Here is a 21,244-nt window from a genome sequence, read left to right as displayed (position 1 = left end):
AGTCTATCTATTCTGAAATATTCCCCAATATGTTTGGCTCTGTAACCCTATTGACTTATCCCTTAACCATATTTGCCAGTTCGTTGGCTCTGCTTTTCTGCTCTCATAATCCCCTTATTTAAGTGCAAAAGATTAGGCTTGGCTCACAACTTGTCTTCCACAAACAAAGTAAAATCGTGTCATATGATCATTGCTGCCTAGGATTACTTTCACTTTGAAGTTATTAATTAATCCTATATCATTGTACAAATACCAGGTCTAATTTAGGCTGGGGTAATAAAATGTGAGGCTGGATGAACACAGCAGGCCAAGCAGCATCTCAGGAGCACAAAAGCTGACGTTTCGGGCCTAGACCCTTCATCAGAGAGGGGGATGGGGGGAGGGAACTGGAATAAATAGGGAGAGAGGGGGAGGCGGACCGAAGATGGAGAGTAAAGAAGATAGGTGGAGAGAGTGTAGGTGGGGAGGTAGGGAGGGGATAGGCCAGTCCAGGGAAGACGGACAGGTCACGGAGGTGGGATGAGGTTAGTAGGTAGCTGGGGGTGCGGCTTGGGGTGGGAGGAAGGGATGGGTGAGAGGAAGAACCGGTTAGGGAGGCAGAGACAGGTTGGACTGGTTTTGGGATGCAGTGGGTGGGGGGGAAGAGCTGGGCTGGTTGTGTGGTGCAGTGGGGGGAGGGGATGAACTGGGCTGGTTTAGGGATGCAGTAGGGGAAGGGGAGATTTTGAAACTGGTGAAGTCCACATTGATACCATATGGCTGCAGGGTTCCCAGGCGGAATATGAGTTGCTGTTCGTGCAACCTTCGGGTGGCATCATTGTGGCAGTGCAGGAGGCCCATGATGGACATGTCATCAGGAGAATGGGAGGGGGAGTGGAAATGGTTTGCGACTGGGAGGTGCAGTTGTTTGTTGCGAACTGAACGGAGGTGTTCTGCAAAGCGGTCCCCAAGCCTCCGCTTGGTTTCCCCAATGTAGAGGAAGCCGCACCGGGTACAGTGGATGCAGTATACCACATTGGCAGATGTGCAGGTGAACCTCTGCTTGATGTGGAATGTCATCTTGGGGCCTGGGATGGGGGTGAGGGAGGAGGTATGGGGACAAGTGTAGCATTTCCTGTGGTTGCAGGGGAAGGTGCCGGGTGTGGTGGAGTTGGAGGGCAGTGTGGAGCGAACAAGGGAGTCACGGAGAGAGTGGTCTCTCCGGAAAGCAGACAGGGGAGGGGATGGAAAAATGTCTTGGGTGGTGGGGTCGGATTGTAAATGGCGGAAGTGTCGGAGGATAATGCGTTGTATCCGGAGGTTGGTGGGGTGGTGTGTGAGAACGAGGGGGATCCTCTTGGGGCGGTTGTGGCGGGGGCGGGGTGTGAGGAATGTGTCGCGGGAAATGCAGGAGACGCGGTCAAGGGCGTTCTCGATCACCGTGGGGGGAAAGTTGCGGTCCTTAAAGAACTTGGACATCTGGGATGTGCGGGAGTGGAATGTCTTATCGTGGGAGCAGATGCGGCGGAGGCGGAGGAATTGGGAATAGGGGATGGAATTTTTGCAGGAGGGTGGGTGGGAGGAGGTGTATTCTAGGTAGCTGTGGGAGTCGGTGGGCTTGAAATGGACATCAGTTACAAGCTGGTTGCCTGAGATGGAGACTGAGAGGTCCAGGAAGGTGAGGGATGTGCTGGAGATGGCCCAGGTGAACTGAAGGTTGGGGTGGAAGGTGTTGGTGAAGTGGATGAACAATTTAGGCTGGTCTGTGTTCAGCTCTAAACTTGCTGTTCTAAGAAACTATTCTGAAAATATTCTATGACCTCCTCATCTATCTGATTTTTCAATCCAAATGTAGATTAAATTCCCCCATTTTTATGAGTGTAAATTTCAGACATTATTTCTTCCATTAAATTCCATCGCTCAGTGTAGTTTCTGTTCAGGAGCCTGTACCCCACCCCCACAAAATAATTCTTGCCTTTATAATTAATTATCTCTATCCATGCTGGCCGTGCATCCAAGTTTCTTGAATATAAGTCATCTCTCTCCTTGTGCTAATATGACCATTAATTAACAGGGTTCATTAATTCCTCCACCTTTTCTTAGCTGCCTGTTCTTCCCAAATACCTAAATGTCCTGTACTTTTCAATATTCAATTGGTCCCAAATCATGTCATCCAGCAATCATATCTTTGTCATGGCTATTGGATCACTCTTATTTATTTACATTTGCACTTGCTTTGTTTGGAGATATTCAGATACAATGCCTTTAGTATTGTCCCTTTAATATTTTTGTAACGTTTATCCTTCTCTGTTGCATCATAATGATATGTAGTCACTGCTGGCATATTCTGTTTATACTTTCTCATTTTAGTATCTTCATTTCTTGTTGTGTTTTCACCACTGAGTTACCACATCTTCCCAGAATTTATCCATTGCCCCATTCTTTTGTTTAAAGGTTGATTTGTTTCCAAAGGGATATACGTAAAACTAGTTTAGAAGCGAAGTCATGGCATTCAAATTCATCAAGAACAATGGACAATACTATAATATATTATCAGCTTACCTGTGCATAATAATTACACAAAAAATGTTAAAGAATTTTCATAATTAATTTGGATCAATCCTTCCTTCACTGTGCTCATCAGAAAAGCACCAAAAACTACCAAGATAAATATGTAGAATTAAGGGCAAAGAAGAACAATTTTGAAAATATGAAATCCATATTTGAAAATATATTTTGTTGATCTGTTATAATAGAATGATTCTAGTGAATCATCAAGATTATGCATGATATGTGTTGCATGGAATTACTATTTGCCCACACACTTTGAAAAGCATCATCAGTTTAGTATATCCTCCTCCTGAACCTTCAGACACACATAAATACTAACATATGAGTTAGGAGCAGGAGCAGGGCTCTCAAACTCTTGAGCATTCTCTGTCATTCAGTAAAATCATAACTGATCCAATTACAATTTCTACTCCTTATGCTTATGTACCCTCAATAAACTTTTAGACCCTTTCTTATCAAGAAGCTGTCTAACTCTCCTTAAAATATTCAAAACAACCTTTTGAGAAACACAGCTCCAGATTCTTTATCCTATGTGAAAAAAAAATGTTTCGTCTCATCACTGCTTTCAACAGGCAACCTTTTACTTTGAACCAGTGACTCATTGGGCTGAGTGTGGCACTTTTCTCCCGCAAAGTAAGAATCACACAAGTTTGGTGGAGTGTTTCTCTCTGTGAGGTTGAGAGCTTTCTTGTATCTTACCAAACCCCTCAAATTAATTGGTGTTTGAGCACTCACAGTGTAAATCACGCCTGATTCTGCCCCACCTTACCACGCGCCATTCCCAGAGTAACTCGTTACTTATTGGAGGTCCTGGAATTGACCAGCATCTCTGATATTGGTGCTATGTTTGGAATGGGCATTGTGCACCCAGATAAACACTACCCTGTACAGTTCCTGGCATTTGTCCCAGCATGAAAAGCAAGCAGAGTTAACAAAGTGTGGAGCTGGATGAACACAGCTGGCCAAGCAGCATCTTAGCAGCACAAAAGATGACGTTTCGGGCCTAGACCCTTTATCAGAAAAGGGGGAGGGAGAGAGGGGGTTCTGAAATAAATAGGAAGAGAGGGGGAGGTGGACCAAAGATGGATAGAGGAGAAGATAGATGGAGAGGAGAGGAGGTGGGAAGGTAGGGAGGGGATACGTCAGTCCAGGGGAAACGGACAGGTCAAGGGGGTGAGATGAGGTTAGTAGGTAGGAAATGGAGGTGTGCTTGATGTGGGAGGAGTGCATAAGTGAGAGGAAGAACAGGTTAGGGAGGCGGGGATGAGGTAGGCTGGTTTTGGGATGCAGTGGGGGTAGGGGAGATTTTGAAGCTTGTGAAATCCACATTGATACCATTGGACTGCAGGGTTCCCAAGTGGAATATGAGTTGCTGTTCCTGCAACCTACGCGTGGCATCTTTATGGCACTGCAGGGGGCCCAGGATCGACATGTCGTCTAAGGAATGGGAGGGGGAGTTAAAATGGTTCACGACTGGGAGGTGCAGTTGTTTATTGCGAACCGAGCCTAGACGTTCTGCAAAGTGGTCCCCAAGCCTCTGCTTGGTTTCCCCAATGTAGAGGAAGCCACAATGGGTACACTGGATGCAGTATGCCACATTGGCAGATGTGCAGGTGAACATCTGCTTGATGCCCAGCAACCCCAGAGAATACAGCTACGCTGAGCCCTGCCGAATTTTCACCATCCTCCCAGACCTCCCCCGACTGAGGACGAATGGTCAGTCCTCAGCAAGGGGCTCACCTTTGTCCGTCTCCACCCACACATCAACGAATTCCAGTCACGTTTGGACATCGAGCAGTTTTCCGCCGCTTACTTCTCTAACTGTGAGCCTAACCCTCCCTCCACTGACCCCTTCACCCACCTCCAACACAAGTCCTCCTCCTGGACACCACCCCCAGACCTCCTACCCTCCCTTGACCTCTTCATCTCCAACTGCCGTCGAGCTATCAATCGCCTCAACCTCTCCACCCCTCTCACCCACTCCAACCTCTCCCCTGCAGAACGTGCAGCCCTCCACTCCCTCCGCTCCATCCCCAAACTCACCATCAAACCCGCAGACAAGGGAGGTCCTGTTGTAGTATGGCGCACTGACCTCTACATTGCTGAGGCAAGAAACCAACTCTCTGACACCTCCTCCTACTGTCCCCTGGATCATGACCCCACCTCCGAGCACCAAACCATCATCTCCCAAATCATCCATAGCCTCATCACCTCAGGTGACCTCCCACCCACTGCCTCCAACCTCATCGTTCCCCAACCCCACACCACCTGCTTCTATCTCCTTCCCAAAATCCACAAAGCCACCTGCTCCTGCCCCACCAAACTTATCTCCACCTATCTGCACTCCATTTTCTCCCCTTTGGCCCAGGAACTCCCTACCTACTCTGTGACACTACTCACACTCCCCACCTCCTCCAGAACTTCCAATTCCCCGGTCCCCAACACCTCATTTTCACCATGGACGTCCAGTCCCTATACATCTGCATTCCCTATGCAGATGGCCTAAAGGCCGTCCGTTTCTTCCTGTCCCGCAGACCCAACCAGGCGCCTCCACCGACACCCTCATCTGCCGAGCTGAACTCGTCCTCACCCTCAACAACTTCTCTTTCAATTCCTCCCACTTCCTACAGACAATGGGGGTGGCCATGTGTACCCACATGGGCCCAAGCTATGCCTGCTCTTTGTAGGTTACATGGAACGGTCCCTCTTCCACACCTACACTGGCCCCAAACCCCACCTCTTCCTCCGTTACATTGATGACTGTATCGGTGCCACCTCATGCTCCCAAGTAGAGCTTGAACAGTTCATCCACTTCACCACCACTTTCCACCCCAACCTCAAGTTCACCGGGACTATCTCCAGCACAACTCCAATACAGTCTGCTAGCTCATTTACAGACATTACAGAAGATTCAATACTGCTTCAAAGGACATGGGATGCAAAAATGTGAAAGGAATTATACGTGAGATGAGCATAATTGTATTTGTCATGTCATTAACAAGATGTACTGAGGTTATCTACAGAATTTCCATTATGATGTCAGAATACGGTGATGAAAAGTGCAAACATGTGCTATTGTTAACAAAACAGTGCCCTTTACCCTTGCTGAAGATAGTTTTGCTCAGGATCTGAAATTATCCCAGTGAGTAAGCTCTGGTCAATAATGATCAGTTGTTTCCATATTTCAATACAAATCTTACAGTAAATTTCTATTTCTAATCCACCAATTATATTTAATCAGTGAAGAGGCAGATGATAATTAAATCCTGACAGGTACAGATCAACCACAAATTCTTATGGTGATTTATTATGTCGTCCAAGTATGACTCAGGTGAATGAATTACTTGGAGTGCTGAGTAGCAAAAATAGAATGGTCAGGTCCTGAAGCACACCATACAATGAAAAGAAAATCAAGACAATTGCCTGCAACTGTAAACGGGAAGCCCAAGGTGTCTTTCTGCTGACATTATTGCTATCAAACTTCATTGTCAATAACAATGAATGATTATTTTGTTGCATATTTATTACCTTTTCTAAATCATTTATATTGTTTTTAATAATGGTTTCACATGCACTGCAAGGGGAGAACGATTAGTTCATTGATAACAGAGCAGCAATGAATTAAGTAACCATCCCAAGTGGATGGTAATAACAATCAGTGGGAGTAATTTAAACATTTGGCGATGGTGTGAAATAAACAGTATTGGATGGGCTATACATACAGTCATTTATGTAGTATAATGGGACTATTTATCTATTACTTGCCCTGTTTCCATTATTTAGTCCTCATTGCTTGTTTTCCAAAGATGACATTCTCCTGGTCTCAGTTGTGCAATGAATTTGATAATCTTATTGTTATCTTCATTTATTTTATACAGTTGTTGTGCTTGCATGTTTAGGGTGTGTTAATCTAAGTTGTGGTCTCCCATCGCAGCATGATGATCTCTTTATGTGTGTGGGTTGGGCCATTATGTCCTTGCATTTCCCTTTGGATCTTTTACTCGGCAAGAAATGGAAGAGCAAAAGAAAGATGAAAAGCTGTTGTTTCTAAATCCCACAATCAGCTGGAGCTGTAAAGAAAAGTAGAGAAGTAGGAAAAAGAGACATAAGTAGATGATAAACTCATGTCTGCTACGTTAGAGCCATCGCTTGTAACCTATATGAAAGAGGCAGTTTATCTCTTCTGACATTTTTCTGATGTGAGTTAATGCCTGAAGTACACAACTTTCAATTGAAAATCTCTTTCCTGGGTTTTGCCTAATACTAACAACTCTGCAAAACACGTTCTGTGTTCCCAGTTCTAAGATTTTGTCCTAGTGAGTTTTGCACAGCAGTTCTAAAAGCCCAATGACATAATCCTCTTCTATCCAGTCTCAAAGATTCACAATCTGTGCTGATTTTTGTTCATGTGATGTTTTGACCAACTTAGCATTTAAATTTAGATAAATAATTTTAGCCTGTGCAAGACAGTGCTAGGAGTGAGCCAAGGCTGAAGATCCACACTGGGTGCTATCTCTGACTCCAGCATCTGCAGTTCTTACAATCTCAGAGTAACTAAAACACTTTTTTTGCTGGAACATTGTCTGGGTTGCTTTTCTCTTCAAAGAGTAGTAATTGGGGATATCAAAGTGTTACTTCTAAAATAATCTCAGCATCAGCTTATTTTTTTTAAATGGCAAACCTTGAAGACTTTTAGCACATTTGAAGAACATTGCTTCAAAAAGTCATTATTATTGCACATTATTTTGATACTTCTAATTGACAAAACAATAAGCCATAATTTGCTGTATCAGGGCACTTTTTGCATGTTGGCAGTTAGTTAGAATTATCTTTGTATGTTTAGCATTTTACAGCAACCTGCCACACACAATACCCATGTGTGAGTTGATAATGGTTCAGAGCAGGAAAATAGGCATCACTGAGGTTGAAAGATTTTCAAAATTTGCAGTGCAAAGACTGAGGACATGTGTAAATTAGAATGTGTCAATTCAATGTCAAAATAAAACAGAAAGGGAAAGAAAGATGGAATAAAGGCAGGAAAAAAAGGTGGAACAAGATAAGTAGAAGAAAAGCACATTTTAAAACCTCCACAACAGCCAGAAGTTGATAGAATAAAGAGCAGCATTTGTAGTAATTACTTTCGAGAGCAGAGAGTTAGACAAGTAATTGCTAACATTAAAAAAAATAGTTAACAAGACTGTTAAAGCAAAATGTGGACATATCCAAGTTTAGGGCTGACAAGTGGAAGTAACATTTGTGCTACAAAAGTGCCAAGCAATGAAAATCTACCACGAGAGAACTGAAACAATAAAACCAAAAGGATTGCTGATGCTGGCGAATCTAACCTTGGCATTCAATGGTATTACAATCCTTGAATCCCCCACTATCAACATATTGGGAGTTACCATTGGCCATAAACTGAACTGGACTAGTCATATAAATACTATGGCTACAAAGACAGATCAGAGTCTAGGAATCCTGCAGTAAGTAACTCACTTCCCAACTCCCCAAACCGTATCCACCATCTACAAGCCACAACTCAGGAATGTGATGGAACACTCCCCACTTGCCTGGTTGAGTGCAACTCCAACAGAAATCAAAAAGCTTGGCAAATCAGCCTGCTTGATTGGCGTGACATCCACAAACATTCAGTCCTCCCATCACCGATTCTCAGTAGCAGCAGTGTGTACTATCTACAAGATGCAGAAGAGAAATTCACCAAAGCTCTTTGGACAGCACCTTCCAAGCCCATAACTACTTAAAGACTAAAGGCAGCAGATACTTAGAACATCACCAACCACCAGTTCCCCTGCAAACCACTCACCGTCCAGACTTTGAAATATATTCTTTAATGTCATTGGGTCAAAATTGTGGAACACCCTCCCTGATGGCATTGTGCGTGCCGCTGCAGCAAATGGACTGCAGCAGCTTACCTCCACATTCTCAAGGACAACTAGAGTTTAACAGTACCAGCCAGCAACATCCCCACAACATGGGACTGAAGAAAAAGGTTTGTGGCAAGCTTAATTCATCTCTACCAGAGATGCCATTCAATGCATGTCAATGTTAAGGCAGGCAGAAAAATATTGTTTCAATAAAATCAGTGTAGAAGCAGCCAATATCAGGCAGTTACTTTAGGATTTCTACATTTAGCCTAACATCATTCCTCACCTAAACATTTGATAGTATTTTCATGTAAATAATGCTGAGACCCATTTGCTTCACCCTTATTTTCACAGCAAATTATGGTGATTGGATTTGATTTGTACTGCCTCCTTCGAGACAAAGTACAGCAATTGCTCCCTCTGAACATATAAACTATATACTGGCAAAAGGTGAATAAAGGTGATGTAAGTAAGTATTGATTGCTTTAAAATGCATGCAAATTCCTTTGCTTTGAGTTGTCAGCATCTCTGAGACCTGTAATTATTACATCACTATTATACTGTTGCTTCACAAGTTGGCTGGAACCCAAAGCTATCGTTTCAAACATTCCACGTTCATTGCTAAGTATTAGATTGAGTATAGCCTTCTCAAAATATAATGCCTCAACTTATTTTTCTACAAAAAAATGAGCATATAACTCATGGCAATGGTCAATTGTTATTTTCATTTTTTTATTTTAAAAGTCATCAAATTTAGGCTGTTTTCTGTACTTTGAAAAAGAATGTGCAAAGATTGATTAAAGATTTTGGTTACGTAATTGAATTGAGCCTACAATGCCGTTTTGGTATCTTAATGGTCTTATGCCATGCACACGCATGTGTATCTTGCTGTGATTATAGAGATAAATCTGTGTGAAGAGGAAGAAGGGGTGTCAATGGAAAATCTTACTAGTAAGGCAGAGCTTCTCTTCCCTCCACCTAAACTGGAAGCAATGGATGCACCATCCACTGATAGAACTCTTTCTTCTTTTGCAACCTCAGAGCAGGGTAAAGGTGGATTAGTGACTGTGATGGTGACAGTAGTCCTGAGTATCTTCAAAAGATCCCTGTGGGTTGCAACATATATTTCAGCGCACCATCACCTGCGAAACCATAGGGGTGCCAAATGTTTTTATGCCGAGAGAGGGGAATTTGTTTTGTCTTCATCAGAGAGAAAGAAGCTGGCAAACTGCACACTTGGCTTAGCCATTATGTGATGTGCTCCTCCATGATAAACGGAATCATCAATTGCACACACATAGGCACGATAACTAAAAGCTGAGATGGGCAGTTAGGTGGGCAACCCGGTAGGGCATATCATGCTGATAAGTGTCCACTATCTTGGCAGCAGTCAATATGTTTCCATTCTGCACCAAAATCCAGTTGCTCATTATTTGAGCCACAACATTTAAGCCAGAGGGTGACAACTGGGCAACAAGGGCTATCTGGTGAAGAATAACTGAAATTGCCAGAGAAACTCAGCAGGTTTGGCAGCTTCAATGCAGAGAAAGCGGTGTTAATGGTCATTGGACATGAAGCATTAACTCTGCTTTCTCTGCGCAATAGCTGCTAGACCTGTTGACTTTCTCCAGAATTTTGGCTTTTGTTTCAGATTTCCATCATCTGCAGTTCTTTGTTTTACTTTACTGTCTGGTTAACATCGGGCTAAGAAACCTATTACTGACCTCAAGTGCATGTGGCCTGCTTATATTACAATGAGCCCCCTGCTTTTACACATAGAGTCATGGAATGCTTCTAGGGGATTGTCCATGATATGACAGATCATTCCTCCTGATTTGTGCTTATTTGCTGTATAATGCATTACCCCAACATCAATATGTTCACAGTGCTTATCACTATAGTTAATGCCGCAACAGCGAAGAAGTATGAAGAAGAGGAACTGACACATTCCCTTTCCAGCTAACTTGTATGGGATTTCCTCATTCACCGACAGTTCCACTGAGCTCAACTCAAACATCTCCATTGTACAACAGTCACACGATTTACCATCCTTCTGTAAAGGACGACCCAACATTCTCTCAGCAAAATTAAAATCCAGCAAAAAATATTCAAAATCAATTGTCTTCAACAAGCCATCCTGAGTCCTGTACAACAGTCAACTAATCATCTTTGTTTATTTGCTTCAACCTCTTTTGGACACCTTTGCCTGGGATAATGCATCTATACAGTGCTACCAATACCTCAGAGTGTTTGATCAAACAATGTCTGAACTTGACCAGATGACCATGCAGGATTCCCATAAGCATCACTGGGCCATGAAGGGCACAACAACTCAACATGCACAGCAGCCATCTGCTCTCGCTGGCTGATGGCCAACAGAAAGCAAACTGGAGAATGGAAGAGGTGTCAGATATTGAATGCTGTCACCATGAGAGAGGATAGCGTGTTTGTACTCCCTGGTGACTCTGTACCAATACTAGCAATCTGCTGGAACATAGATATCTGGATTGCTAAGAGACTCCATCAGCCTCTTTGAATATCAGCTGCAAGGATGTCAATAGTATCAGACAGTATCACACTAAGCTGGACTTGTGTGGCACCAAAATGCAATTTCATGACCTCGATTTGAGACATGGTTTGAAATAGAAGTCGCAACATTGGCCAAAAGATGTTGTGCCACGGTCAGATACACAATTACAGTAGTGAAAGTGTCTACCACTTCCATGCTGGAAAGGTTGGACTTTAAACTGTATTCAAAGCCCTATTCCTATTTGGAGCTACAGTTTTCACTGTTCCTTGGCAGATGATGCCAGGCTTTTTGTCAAGCTTGACAATGCGCCAAACAGTCCACCAAGCAGCATCATAGGAGCAGAAAAGCTGATGTTTCGGGCCTCAACCATCAGCTTTCCTGCTCCTATGATGCTGCTTGGCCTGCTGTATTCATCCAGCTCTACACCATGTTATCTCAGGTTCTCCAGCATGTGCAGTTCCTACAATCTCTGTTCCAAACAGTCTGTTGTGCATGCTTACTAGCCTTTTTCTAAATGCAATCCTATCATCGTCCTCACCAGAGTCTCTGAGGTACAGTCTGTGTGAACCTTACTCTCTTGAAAGCTGGCATGTGCTGTACTTTCCCCCTGTACTGGCTGCTACATCCTTGCATCCATCGCCATTTATAAATCCCACCTCCACACTGTCCTTCCAAATAAATGCATTGTGTGTATTTATACTGAGCGGCTCAGTCGTTGTATTTCTCCTTCTCTTGGATACCTCTTGTTCCTCTTGAACTTCAAGCCCACACATTGCTTGTTGACAATATGCCAGTTCTTCAGTCTTCGAAACAATAACACTACATGCGTACGGTTGCAGTGATGGAAGGGTAGTGAGGGAGGGGGTTATGTAATGCTCACATGATCTGTGGATTGTAAACAAGAAGGAAATGTAAACAGCAAGTGAGATCTGCAAACATGGCCATAAGAAAGGAACTTGCAGTCATTCTCTATGGTTGAAGCGTCTCTATCATAACCATAAAAATGATTGCCAGTACAGTCTCTTGCATGGACGTAAGGGTATGCATCTATACTTGTCCCCTATCCAGGTAGTTGCCGCTATCTCAGCCTATAGGCCATTTTGAATACAGAAGAGTTAAAGTGGGTCAACAAATGTTACACAATGTGCTTGTTCTGTTTGACCAGCTGACTGTGTTTGAGAGGCAAACACGAGGCGTACAGCGGTACCTAGTGTGAAGTGAGGCAATAAATGTTGTTTTAACCAAAAAGTACCGTGGATGGTAAAAATCAGAAACAAAATCAGAAATTGCTGGAAAAAACTCAGGGGGTCCAGTGTCTGTGGAGAGAAAGCAGAGTTCACACTCCAGATCTAGTGACCCTTCTTCAGAATTGTGAATATTGGAAGTTGAGTGAAGGTTCATGTGCTAAATTTTTGTGCTGTGTATGAGGTTCATTTGAACAAATATGGTGCTATGCTTGACCACTTTTGTGAGGTCAATGAACATATTGCAGTATTAACAATGATGGCTCCACTGCCTTCACAAAGTCTACTTCTACTACCTCCTGGCTCCTTGAGAACACACAACCTCTCACCTGTTAGCCTTCTGCTCTAAGACATCCTGTGGTGCATTAGCAAACTACAGAACAGACAACATCCTCACCTCCCTGAATAAGTCCTGTGCACTGAGAGGGCATATCCAGCAGAGACAGTGACACAGTAGTACAGAGTAGAACGGAATTGTGCTAGAAGTCTTCAGAATTCTATGAAGTATCATGGCATAAGGTCAAACATGGGCTAGCAAAGTTCTTGTTGATCACCATGTGATGCTCTGCCTAATGCACTGGCTGATGAATCAATACTGCTTGACATTGAACACTATTTCGAAGAAGCACTGAGGGTGATAATGGCACAGAAATGTACTCTGATTGGGGGCCTGCGATTGGGCTAGGGTTAGGGTTAGAGTTGGAGTTAGGGTTAATGACGTCCATCAGTAAGAGCGGCTTGGCAGCTCCACTACCCACCAAACAAGTTGAGTCCTAAGGAACACAGTTGTTAGATTAGGTCTACAGCATGTGGTGAGGGAATGAACAAAATAGAAAAGCAGACTTAACTTCATTATCACCAATCTACCTTCCAAAGATACAAAAGGGGTTCTTGAGGATAACGTCCTAGATCCTAACCACTAGGCAGACAATGACCATTTTCAACGAGAGAGTCTAAACACAGCCATTTGATATTCAATGGCATCACTGTCACTGTGCTCCTGCTATGAACACACTGGCATTATGACTGACCAGAAACTGAATTGAACTAGCCATATAAACACTGTAGCTATAAAGGCAGATCAGAGGCTACCCTGCAGCATTTTCTGACTCCCCAAAGCCTGGCCATTGTCTCCCACCACAAGTCAGGAGTATGATGAAATATACCCAACTTGCCAGGATGACTACAACTCCAACACCGCTCAAGAATCTTGACAACCATCCAATACAAAGTTTCCCACTTGATTGGAATTACATCCACAAGTATCCACTATCAGCAGTATGTACCATCGACAAGATGCATTGCAGAAATTCACCAAGGCTCCTTAGAGTGCACTTTCTAAGCTCGTGGTCCTGATCGCTTAGAAGGATAAGGGCTGCAGATTCATATGAAGACAAGCAACTGCAAGTTTCCCTCCAAGCTACTCTCAATTCTGACATGGTAATATGTTCATTCATTGTTGCAAGGTAAAAATCCTGGCATTCCCTCTGTAATGACATTGTGAGTTTCCCTATTGCACATAGACTGCAACGATTCAAGAAGGCAGCTCTTCACCACTTGCTCAAGAATAACAGGGATAAGCAACAAATGCTGGTCCAAACAGTCAGCTGCCACCTGAAGAATGACTAAATATAAAATAAATATACAGACAGACGGACAGACAGACAATGGTTACAGCTTGTAGTTCTAAAATGATTTTTCCATTACTACTTGCATAATAATGCAGAGAGGAAAGAAACCTATATATCCTATCATCACTTTTCTATTAAATTCTTAGATGAATTAACATGAAACAGTAATTGTTGTTGAGATAGTAGGAACTGCCGATGCTGGAGAATCTGTAATTGTTTTTGTTCTCTCAGTTGGTCTTTCCTATTTGAGGAAAGAGAATTTTTTGTAAGCAAATACTTAAGAATTAAATGTGCACCACTGTAGCTTTGTAAGAACTAAAACTCATTTGCATTTTCCACAAGATGCTTCTCCATGTATTTGCATATTCAGCTCAGGACCACTGAGCTAAAATGATAAGGTCCTTAATAGAAAGAAAACTGAAAGATGGCAGAATGTATATGCTTGTGTAGATGGCCAGGAGATAATTTTTTTTTTCTAATTTCAACATTAACTTTCATAACTGCATCAACAGGAAGATCATAGAAATTAACATTTAAAATACGCCCAATTTCAATGAGGAATGATTTAATGGAGAATTATATTCAGTTTGAATTTAACTTCATGGATGCATTCAGTTGTTCCTCAAAGTTGCATGAACATGTAGCAATTGTTGTAAATTAAGAGAAAACTTTTCACTGCACTCAAAGTAAGACAGACACAAGAAAAAAAAGCAAAAATTGAACTCCTGAAATTACAATACTTCAGATGTAATAAGCCTTTCCAAAGGCAATTGCAGAATGTTTTCTCATATCAGTCAGATAATCATTCTCATGACAAAATACACATGTTAACCACAGCCTAATGTGTTGCTGAGTATAATGATTTGGTGGAATGCTATCAATCAGTACTATTTAAGATTCATGTAAAATATATTGATAACAGTCATGGAGGTTGAATGCAAATATTTCTTGACTAAGTATTACTGAACTGCATAAAGAGCATCTCATTTAGAGCAGTTGAAAGGAACATATGTGAAAATCAGCACTTATTGAGAACTTAAGCATCTGTCATTCTGAATGAATTGGATTAGAAGGTGGACTGGAGTGCTGCTTAAAGCTTATTGTGAAGATTGTCCAGATGTCATTTTACTGTTTTAACCTGTTTTAGGATAAGGAATCCCCAACTCCTGGCCACAGATTAATCTCAATACATCTGAAGATTAAAAAAAAGTATGTTAAAATTAGAAAATTCCTTGTACTGATATTCTTTTCTTTAAAATTTAAATTATTCAAACATCTTGCATTGCTTAAAAAGTTGCCAAATGCAATTTTTGTTCAAGCATAGAATATTAAATCCCATTTCGAAGCTCCCCCATTTCATGTGAGACTCTGGATATAAGGATTAGGTTTTTTCAAAATATCATGTATTTCATTTTCCTGTTTGATTGTTGGCAAAAGGCAATAAAATTGCCAGTTAGGAAGCTGCTAAAGTGATAATGATTCATAAAAGTAGGGGAGTATTTGGATTGTAGGGAGGATTATTTGAACGAATGACTCTATCTTAATCTGAACTGAACGAAAATGAGGTATGGCTACATGGAAACTAAACAAAAACTGAAAAGAATTAAGATCATAAAAAAAGTTATGTATTGTTGTGCTATATGATTTAATCAATAAAAAGCACTAAAACCACACAAATTAAAAAAAAACAGAAATTGCTGGAAAAATCTCAACAGGTCCAGCATCTGTCGAGTGCGGGCAGAGTTAATGTTTCAGGACCAGTGACTCTTCTTCAGAACATGTTTCAGTACAAGTTCAAGTTATTTATCCCATTAAACAGCTCCTGGTTCTTCAGCTGAAGATTTCATTCTCCAACCCAATGAGCACATATGGATGACTTGACATGATGGACACTATACCTCACTGAAAAGGTTTGGAAAATTACATCTTCAGAAAGCGTTTCCATTATTTATTACTTCAACATGTAATTTTACATCATACGTCTTACGTAAATATCACAAACCAGCTTAACAAATTGTTATATAAGTGTTCCACAAAATATGCAAAGCTATATTATTTCATTTATTTAAAATGGGATCATGGTTGGATGTCACATTTGGTTCTGAAATTGTCCTTATAAATAATATTGGTCCAAGTTTCTTTATTTTGTGAAATGACACGATTGTTATAGAGTGTTAGGGAGCAAACGCAATTTTGGAGCTTGGATTCATTTTAAATTGTTTGAATTGCACTTTACAGCAGATACTGTACTGCATACAGAGCAGATGATCTCAGAAGCTCGCAAAATGTCTGGAAGCAATGAATTTACCTACAAACTTAATTCAGAAATTGCAGATTTTTAAAAGTGTATCATGGAATTTAAAACAAGAAGGTTTTATTTTCACATAAACTTCAAAACACATTAAAAGTTAGTGTGTTCTGATCCATCTATAATGTAGAAGCATTACCACACTGCAAATTGCAGTTCTGGGTATAACTGTGGGATGATAGTCATTATTCCATGCTGTTTTTCAGATTACTGTTAACTCTTTGACTCAAAAGCAAATATACGAGCCTTTAAGATTTTATAGAAGTACATGTAATAAATGTGGCTTCAATATAGGTTAAATAGTGGCATGTAGATAGTTTATAACAACCCTCTGGCCTGTGCTGAATGATTATTCAGTGAAATAATCATCTAAACTTCATGATATATTCCCATAATCATTCAGTTGCTCAATATGCTGCCCTCAGATTCATTCACCTATCTAATGCCCCATTGTAACCTTCACAGCTGTTAACATTACTATAGCTCTTCACCTCGCACCCATTATCCTTAAACTAGTCTCTCACTCATTTAGTCATCTTTTACTGACTTATCATTCCATTTTTATGTTGAAGTACATGGCCTTACCCAAAATGTAAATATACAAGACCCAAAAGAGTACATAATTGAGATTAAAATCACAGATTTGTTCATTTTATAAATTTCAAGACAAATTCTAAAGAGATTTGTACTTGAGGTAATTTTGCAAGTGGCAATCAAATCACAGAGGAGTTTGAACAGTGGTAATTCTTAACATTTCAGACAACCTTTGACATGTTTTGTGTTGTGGGCATTTGTGTAAATACCAGACAAGTCACAGGAGAGTTTGTGTTGGGCAGAGAATTTTGCGAATTTAATAAAGAATGCATCTTGAAGTTGATTCAAACTCTTTGTCTGGTACATTTTAGTCTTGTAATTGATTAAATCTAAAAACTATCTTAAAAGAAGTATGCAGGAACAGAATCTTTCCTGCCATGTTATTTCCCACTTTATTCATTTTTTGACTGATGGACTTTTTACATTGATTTTTATTTCTCTACTGCCCTCTTTTTCAGTTTATTTATTTTGGCGTTACCTCTTTGAATTATCCCTTGTGCTTTATATTCCCTCATCGCAAACTCAGCTTTCTCTTTTCCTGTCTGAGTAAATATAATTCACACACTTGATTTTTTTCTGAGATTACCAAAGAGCTTGCACCAAGCTGTATACAAGCACTTTGATAAGTAATTATGTTTTACTAGAAGCTACAAAGTGTGTCCACCCAAATGATTAAATGGAGAATGTTAACATGAACCTGAGCCATGGAGTATGTCATGAACTTAGATCAAAATAGTTGATATTTTTATGGCTGGGAAATTGCTTTAAGAAATTTCTGTGATCTTTTGCTGAACCTCAAGAAATTTCAGCCTGAGGGGTTTAACATACGTCACCAGGATCGAAAGTCACCAACTATAACATTGAAACTGATGACATAGCAAGTTATCCATGACTAAGTAGCCCAGAAGTATTGGGCTGGGCAACTGGCATTTAATTTAATAGTGATCTCTGTAAAGGTAGGTTTTAATGAATATATAGATGATACTCTGAGGTAAGTTATGATGTTGTTGTGATCTTAGTAGTCATGTGATCATATTCTACAAAGAAGTTGAATCCAGCACCCCTAAGAGCATCAGAACTAGTTCCGAGGCAGTTTCACCAGATCCGAAAAGTTAATTCTGATTTCGCCTCACAGCCCCAAGCATGTTGCTTCACCACATATACAATGTAAGAACAAACATAGCCTACTAGTTGCTGATGATTATAACTTGAGTAAGAACAACAGCAGAACATGACAAAATAAAATTAATCAGAATATCAGACCCCTGGGAGACATTATCGCTGCCCTAAAAAGTTGGAAACCAACTCAAAGAAAAAATATTCTCTGAATAAGGCTTAACCTACATATATAGTCATTCCTGATTTTCAAAGACAGTGTTGAATCTTCCAGACAGCATCTCCTCTTGGCCCTGCTAATTTATCCTGGTCTTCCAACATTGTGCTCAGTGGCACTCCATCCAATGCCACTGTTGGGACCAGAGAGTTGCCAGAAAGTCAGTGCAGCTGCAAGTTCTGATGTGGGATTTCCTTTCTCAGGAAGGGTGAAAGACCTGGTTACACCCAATTAATATTCCCCAGTGTGTAAAATGTCAGTGGAGGAGCTAACACATCGAGGGGTGTGTTTCTCACTGATCTTTTCTTTTGCAGTATGGGAAATCAGCCTTGCAAAAAAATTTGACTTTACATGATTTTACTAATATATCCAAATTTGTTATGACACACCTCTGTACCAGGTGGGACTTGAACCCAGGCTTTCTTGATCAGAAGTGGGAATAATACCATGTGCCACTAGAACCATCAGGAATTAGATGTATGCTTTGAATTTGGCAACATGTCATAGTCACTGGCAAATTTGGGCACTCATCAGGCTGTTTCTGTCTGAGATGAAAGCTTGCTGTACTGCCAACAGTACCTATACTGTAGCTCAATGTCTTGTTCTGTCCCAGCTGTTGAAATATGTAAAATATTTGTGCTCTTCATCTTAAGATTGTTTTGCATTTATGTGCCAAATAGAACATGTAATTTATTTGCTCTTCATTGGCCTCTGCAATGCAACCCTTACGCATTGCAAAGATCATGCAACATAATAGCTTCATCATATTGCTGTTAAATCTCATATGCAGGAGCTTGTGATTTGTTCTACACAGATGATTGTGCATTCAGAAAGGGCGAAGTTGTCAGGTTCAAAAGGAGTGAGATGTTTTTGAATCCAAGGTTGACGTGGAGAAAGGGGTTGATGGCAGTCAGGTTAACAGCATGTTAACCAGATGTTGTCTCAGTGGAGGGTGTTTACCCTAGCCAGTTTGTGTTGGACTGGCAGTGTGATGCTGGGAGAGTGGAGTGGAGTTCTATCCGTGGGAAGGATCTGTTCAGCGGGTGTTTGTTCAGTGTCCAGGAGCTGTATGGGATTGGGGAAGGTGGGAAGGTATAGTTGTGGGGCAGGTGGCAGTTGGAGTGGGGGGCTTGGTGACAGTGGTGAGTTGAGAGGTCAGTTTTAATAGCTACACAGCAATTAGAATTGGTTTTTAATCCCCTAAATTTTCCTGGGAAGTTGTTAAGCTTAACTGAGTTGAAGCCTTTGGAATTATCTGACTTTAAATGAGATTTTTTTCCTCATTTTCAGATGCAGGTGAATTGCTCAGTCGAAGTTTCAATTCCCAGACCATTCCCATAGAGTCTGCCACCTCCAGAATTTTACATGATTCCAAAGTGCAACTCTAGACTATGCACTCTGTGACTCCCTGGCCATCACAATATCTGGGCCTACATTTCCAATTTTGGTTTTGATTGCTTCTTTTGGGTTGGCCTTACTTTGACAGATACAAACAACTCTGGAGCTTCTCCTTTTTGTACTATGCTTTCTCAGAGGCTCTTCTGAAATCTACATTTGTGGTCAACTTCAGTGTTCATTTTCTTCCCACTTCACCCTCATGTTCTTTGTGGTTGGCTTTCATGCTTTACCTTTCTTCTCTGTCCTTCCTCATTGCCCCCATTACCTGTATCTAGATGGTCTCACCAAACCATTGACATTGACTTCTCCATTTTCGGTTATTATAGTCAAATTTCCTCTTTGCACCATCAACATTGCCTTTTAAAGGAATGCATTTCAAGGGTTTCTTTTCATGCTTCCAACATTTTTTCGAGCAGCATGTGTCTACTGGAATTTTAACTCCCATCAGAACTCAACTTTTTAAAAAAACTTGATACTTTGGTACAATCTAACAACTTAACTCACTGCACAGGTTAGGGAATTTCCAGCTGGAATTTCTGCATTTTTGCATACAATCTCCTGAATTCAATTATCCATTCTTCTGTGAAACTATTTTCACTCTTTGTAAATTCCTCAAAATCTGACCATACTTCAGAAAGAGTCATTAAATTCATCTTTTTTGATAAACTTTATCCATGCAAGTTAATCATTTGTCCAAATCTTCAACCATGTCCAAATCATCAGACTTCAATTGTAAAATATAAGTATTACTTACCTTGCTTTTCTGTGTAGCAGAAGTGCCAACGTCACGTCTTGTTTCTTCTTTGGTAAAGCAGTAATTTGGGTCCATATGGGTTCCTTATTCTTCCACAAGTTGGAAGGTTGGCATTTAGGAAACAGGAGTGGGTAATCCTATCCCATTGCTGTGAATTTAGATTCAGCTACCCTTCTGAAATGTTCTCCACTCATTAGTTAGATTAATGGCTAGTTTTCAATTTTTGACCTACAACAGCTAACCGGCATCTGCTACCACTTTCAAATACCAAAAGTTAAATCCTGTTCAACAAGTGTCTATGACTAAACCTTTCTAGTCAGACTTTTATTTCTACTCACACACCCTATAAACTTCTACACTTATGACTTGTTCTCCAATTATGCAGAAATTTTCCTAATCAACCTGTTCAGAGGTATTATACACCTTTGGAGCAGTTAGGACTTGAACCTCACCTTCCAATCCACAGGCAGGAATACTACCACTACATCACAAGAGCCCTTCCCTGTGTATGTACATCCAGCTAAGTACTTACCCAAGTATCCTTTAATTAAAATACAATCATTACCATTTCCCTAGTCCTGTCTGATTTCAGGCACTCCTGTCAGACCCTACTCGATGCTAACAGTTGAGAATGCCCCCATGCCACTTAAATACTATTGGACACCACTGCCACTGTCCAAAGTGATCAGGTCTTAACGTTACATTGGTGTAACCACTTACATGGATTTCATCTGTTCCCAGAGGAGAACATGTATCCTACAATGCCAGGAAGAATACATGGACTGGTGGAAACGTTCTGCTCCACACAATCCTGATCCCTTTGGCAGAGGTAGCTCTGCAGGTGGCAGGTTACCAGACGGTGTCTTCACAGATGGTGGCTGCAATCAGATGAGGATGAGTTGTCTCAGACATAGCTCTGAGCAAGGATTTGACTCGTATGAGGGATGGTTGTGTCTCTGTTTGAGATATATTTTGACTTTGCAGGCTACTGCCTGAAGTGGAGATTGGGTCTGATTA

This window comes from Stegostoma tigrinum, chromosome 19, assembly GCF_030684315.1.
Source record: "Stegostoma tigrinum isolate sSteTig4 chromosome 19, sSteTig4.hap1, whole genome shotgun sequence".
NCBI lineage: Eukaryota > Metazoa > Chordata > Chondrichthyes > Orectolobiformes > Stegostomatidae > Stegostoma > Stegostoma tigrinum.
This window is presented reverse-complemented; position numbering follows the sequence as displayed.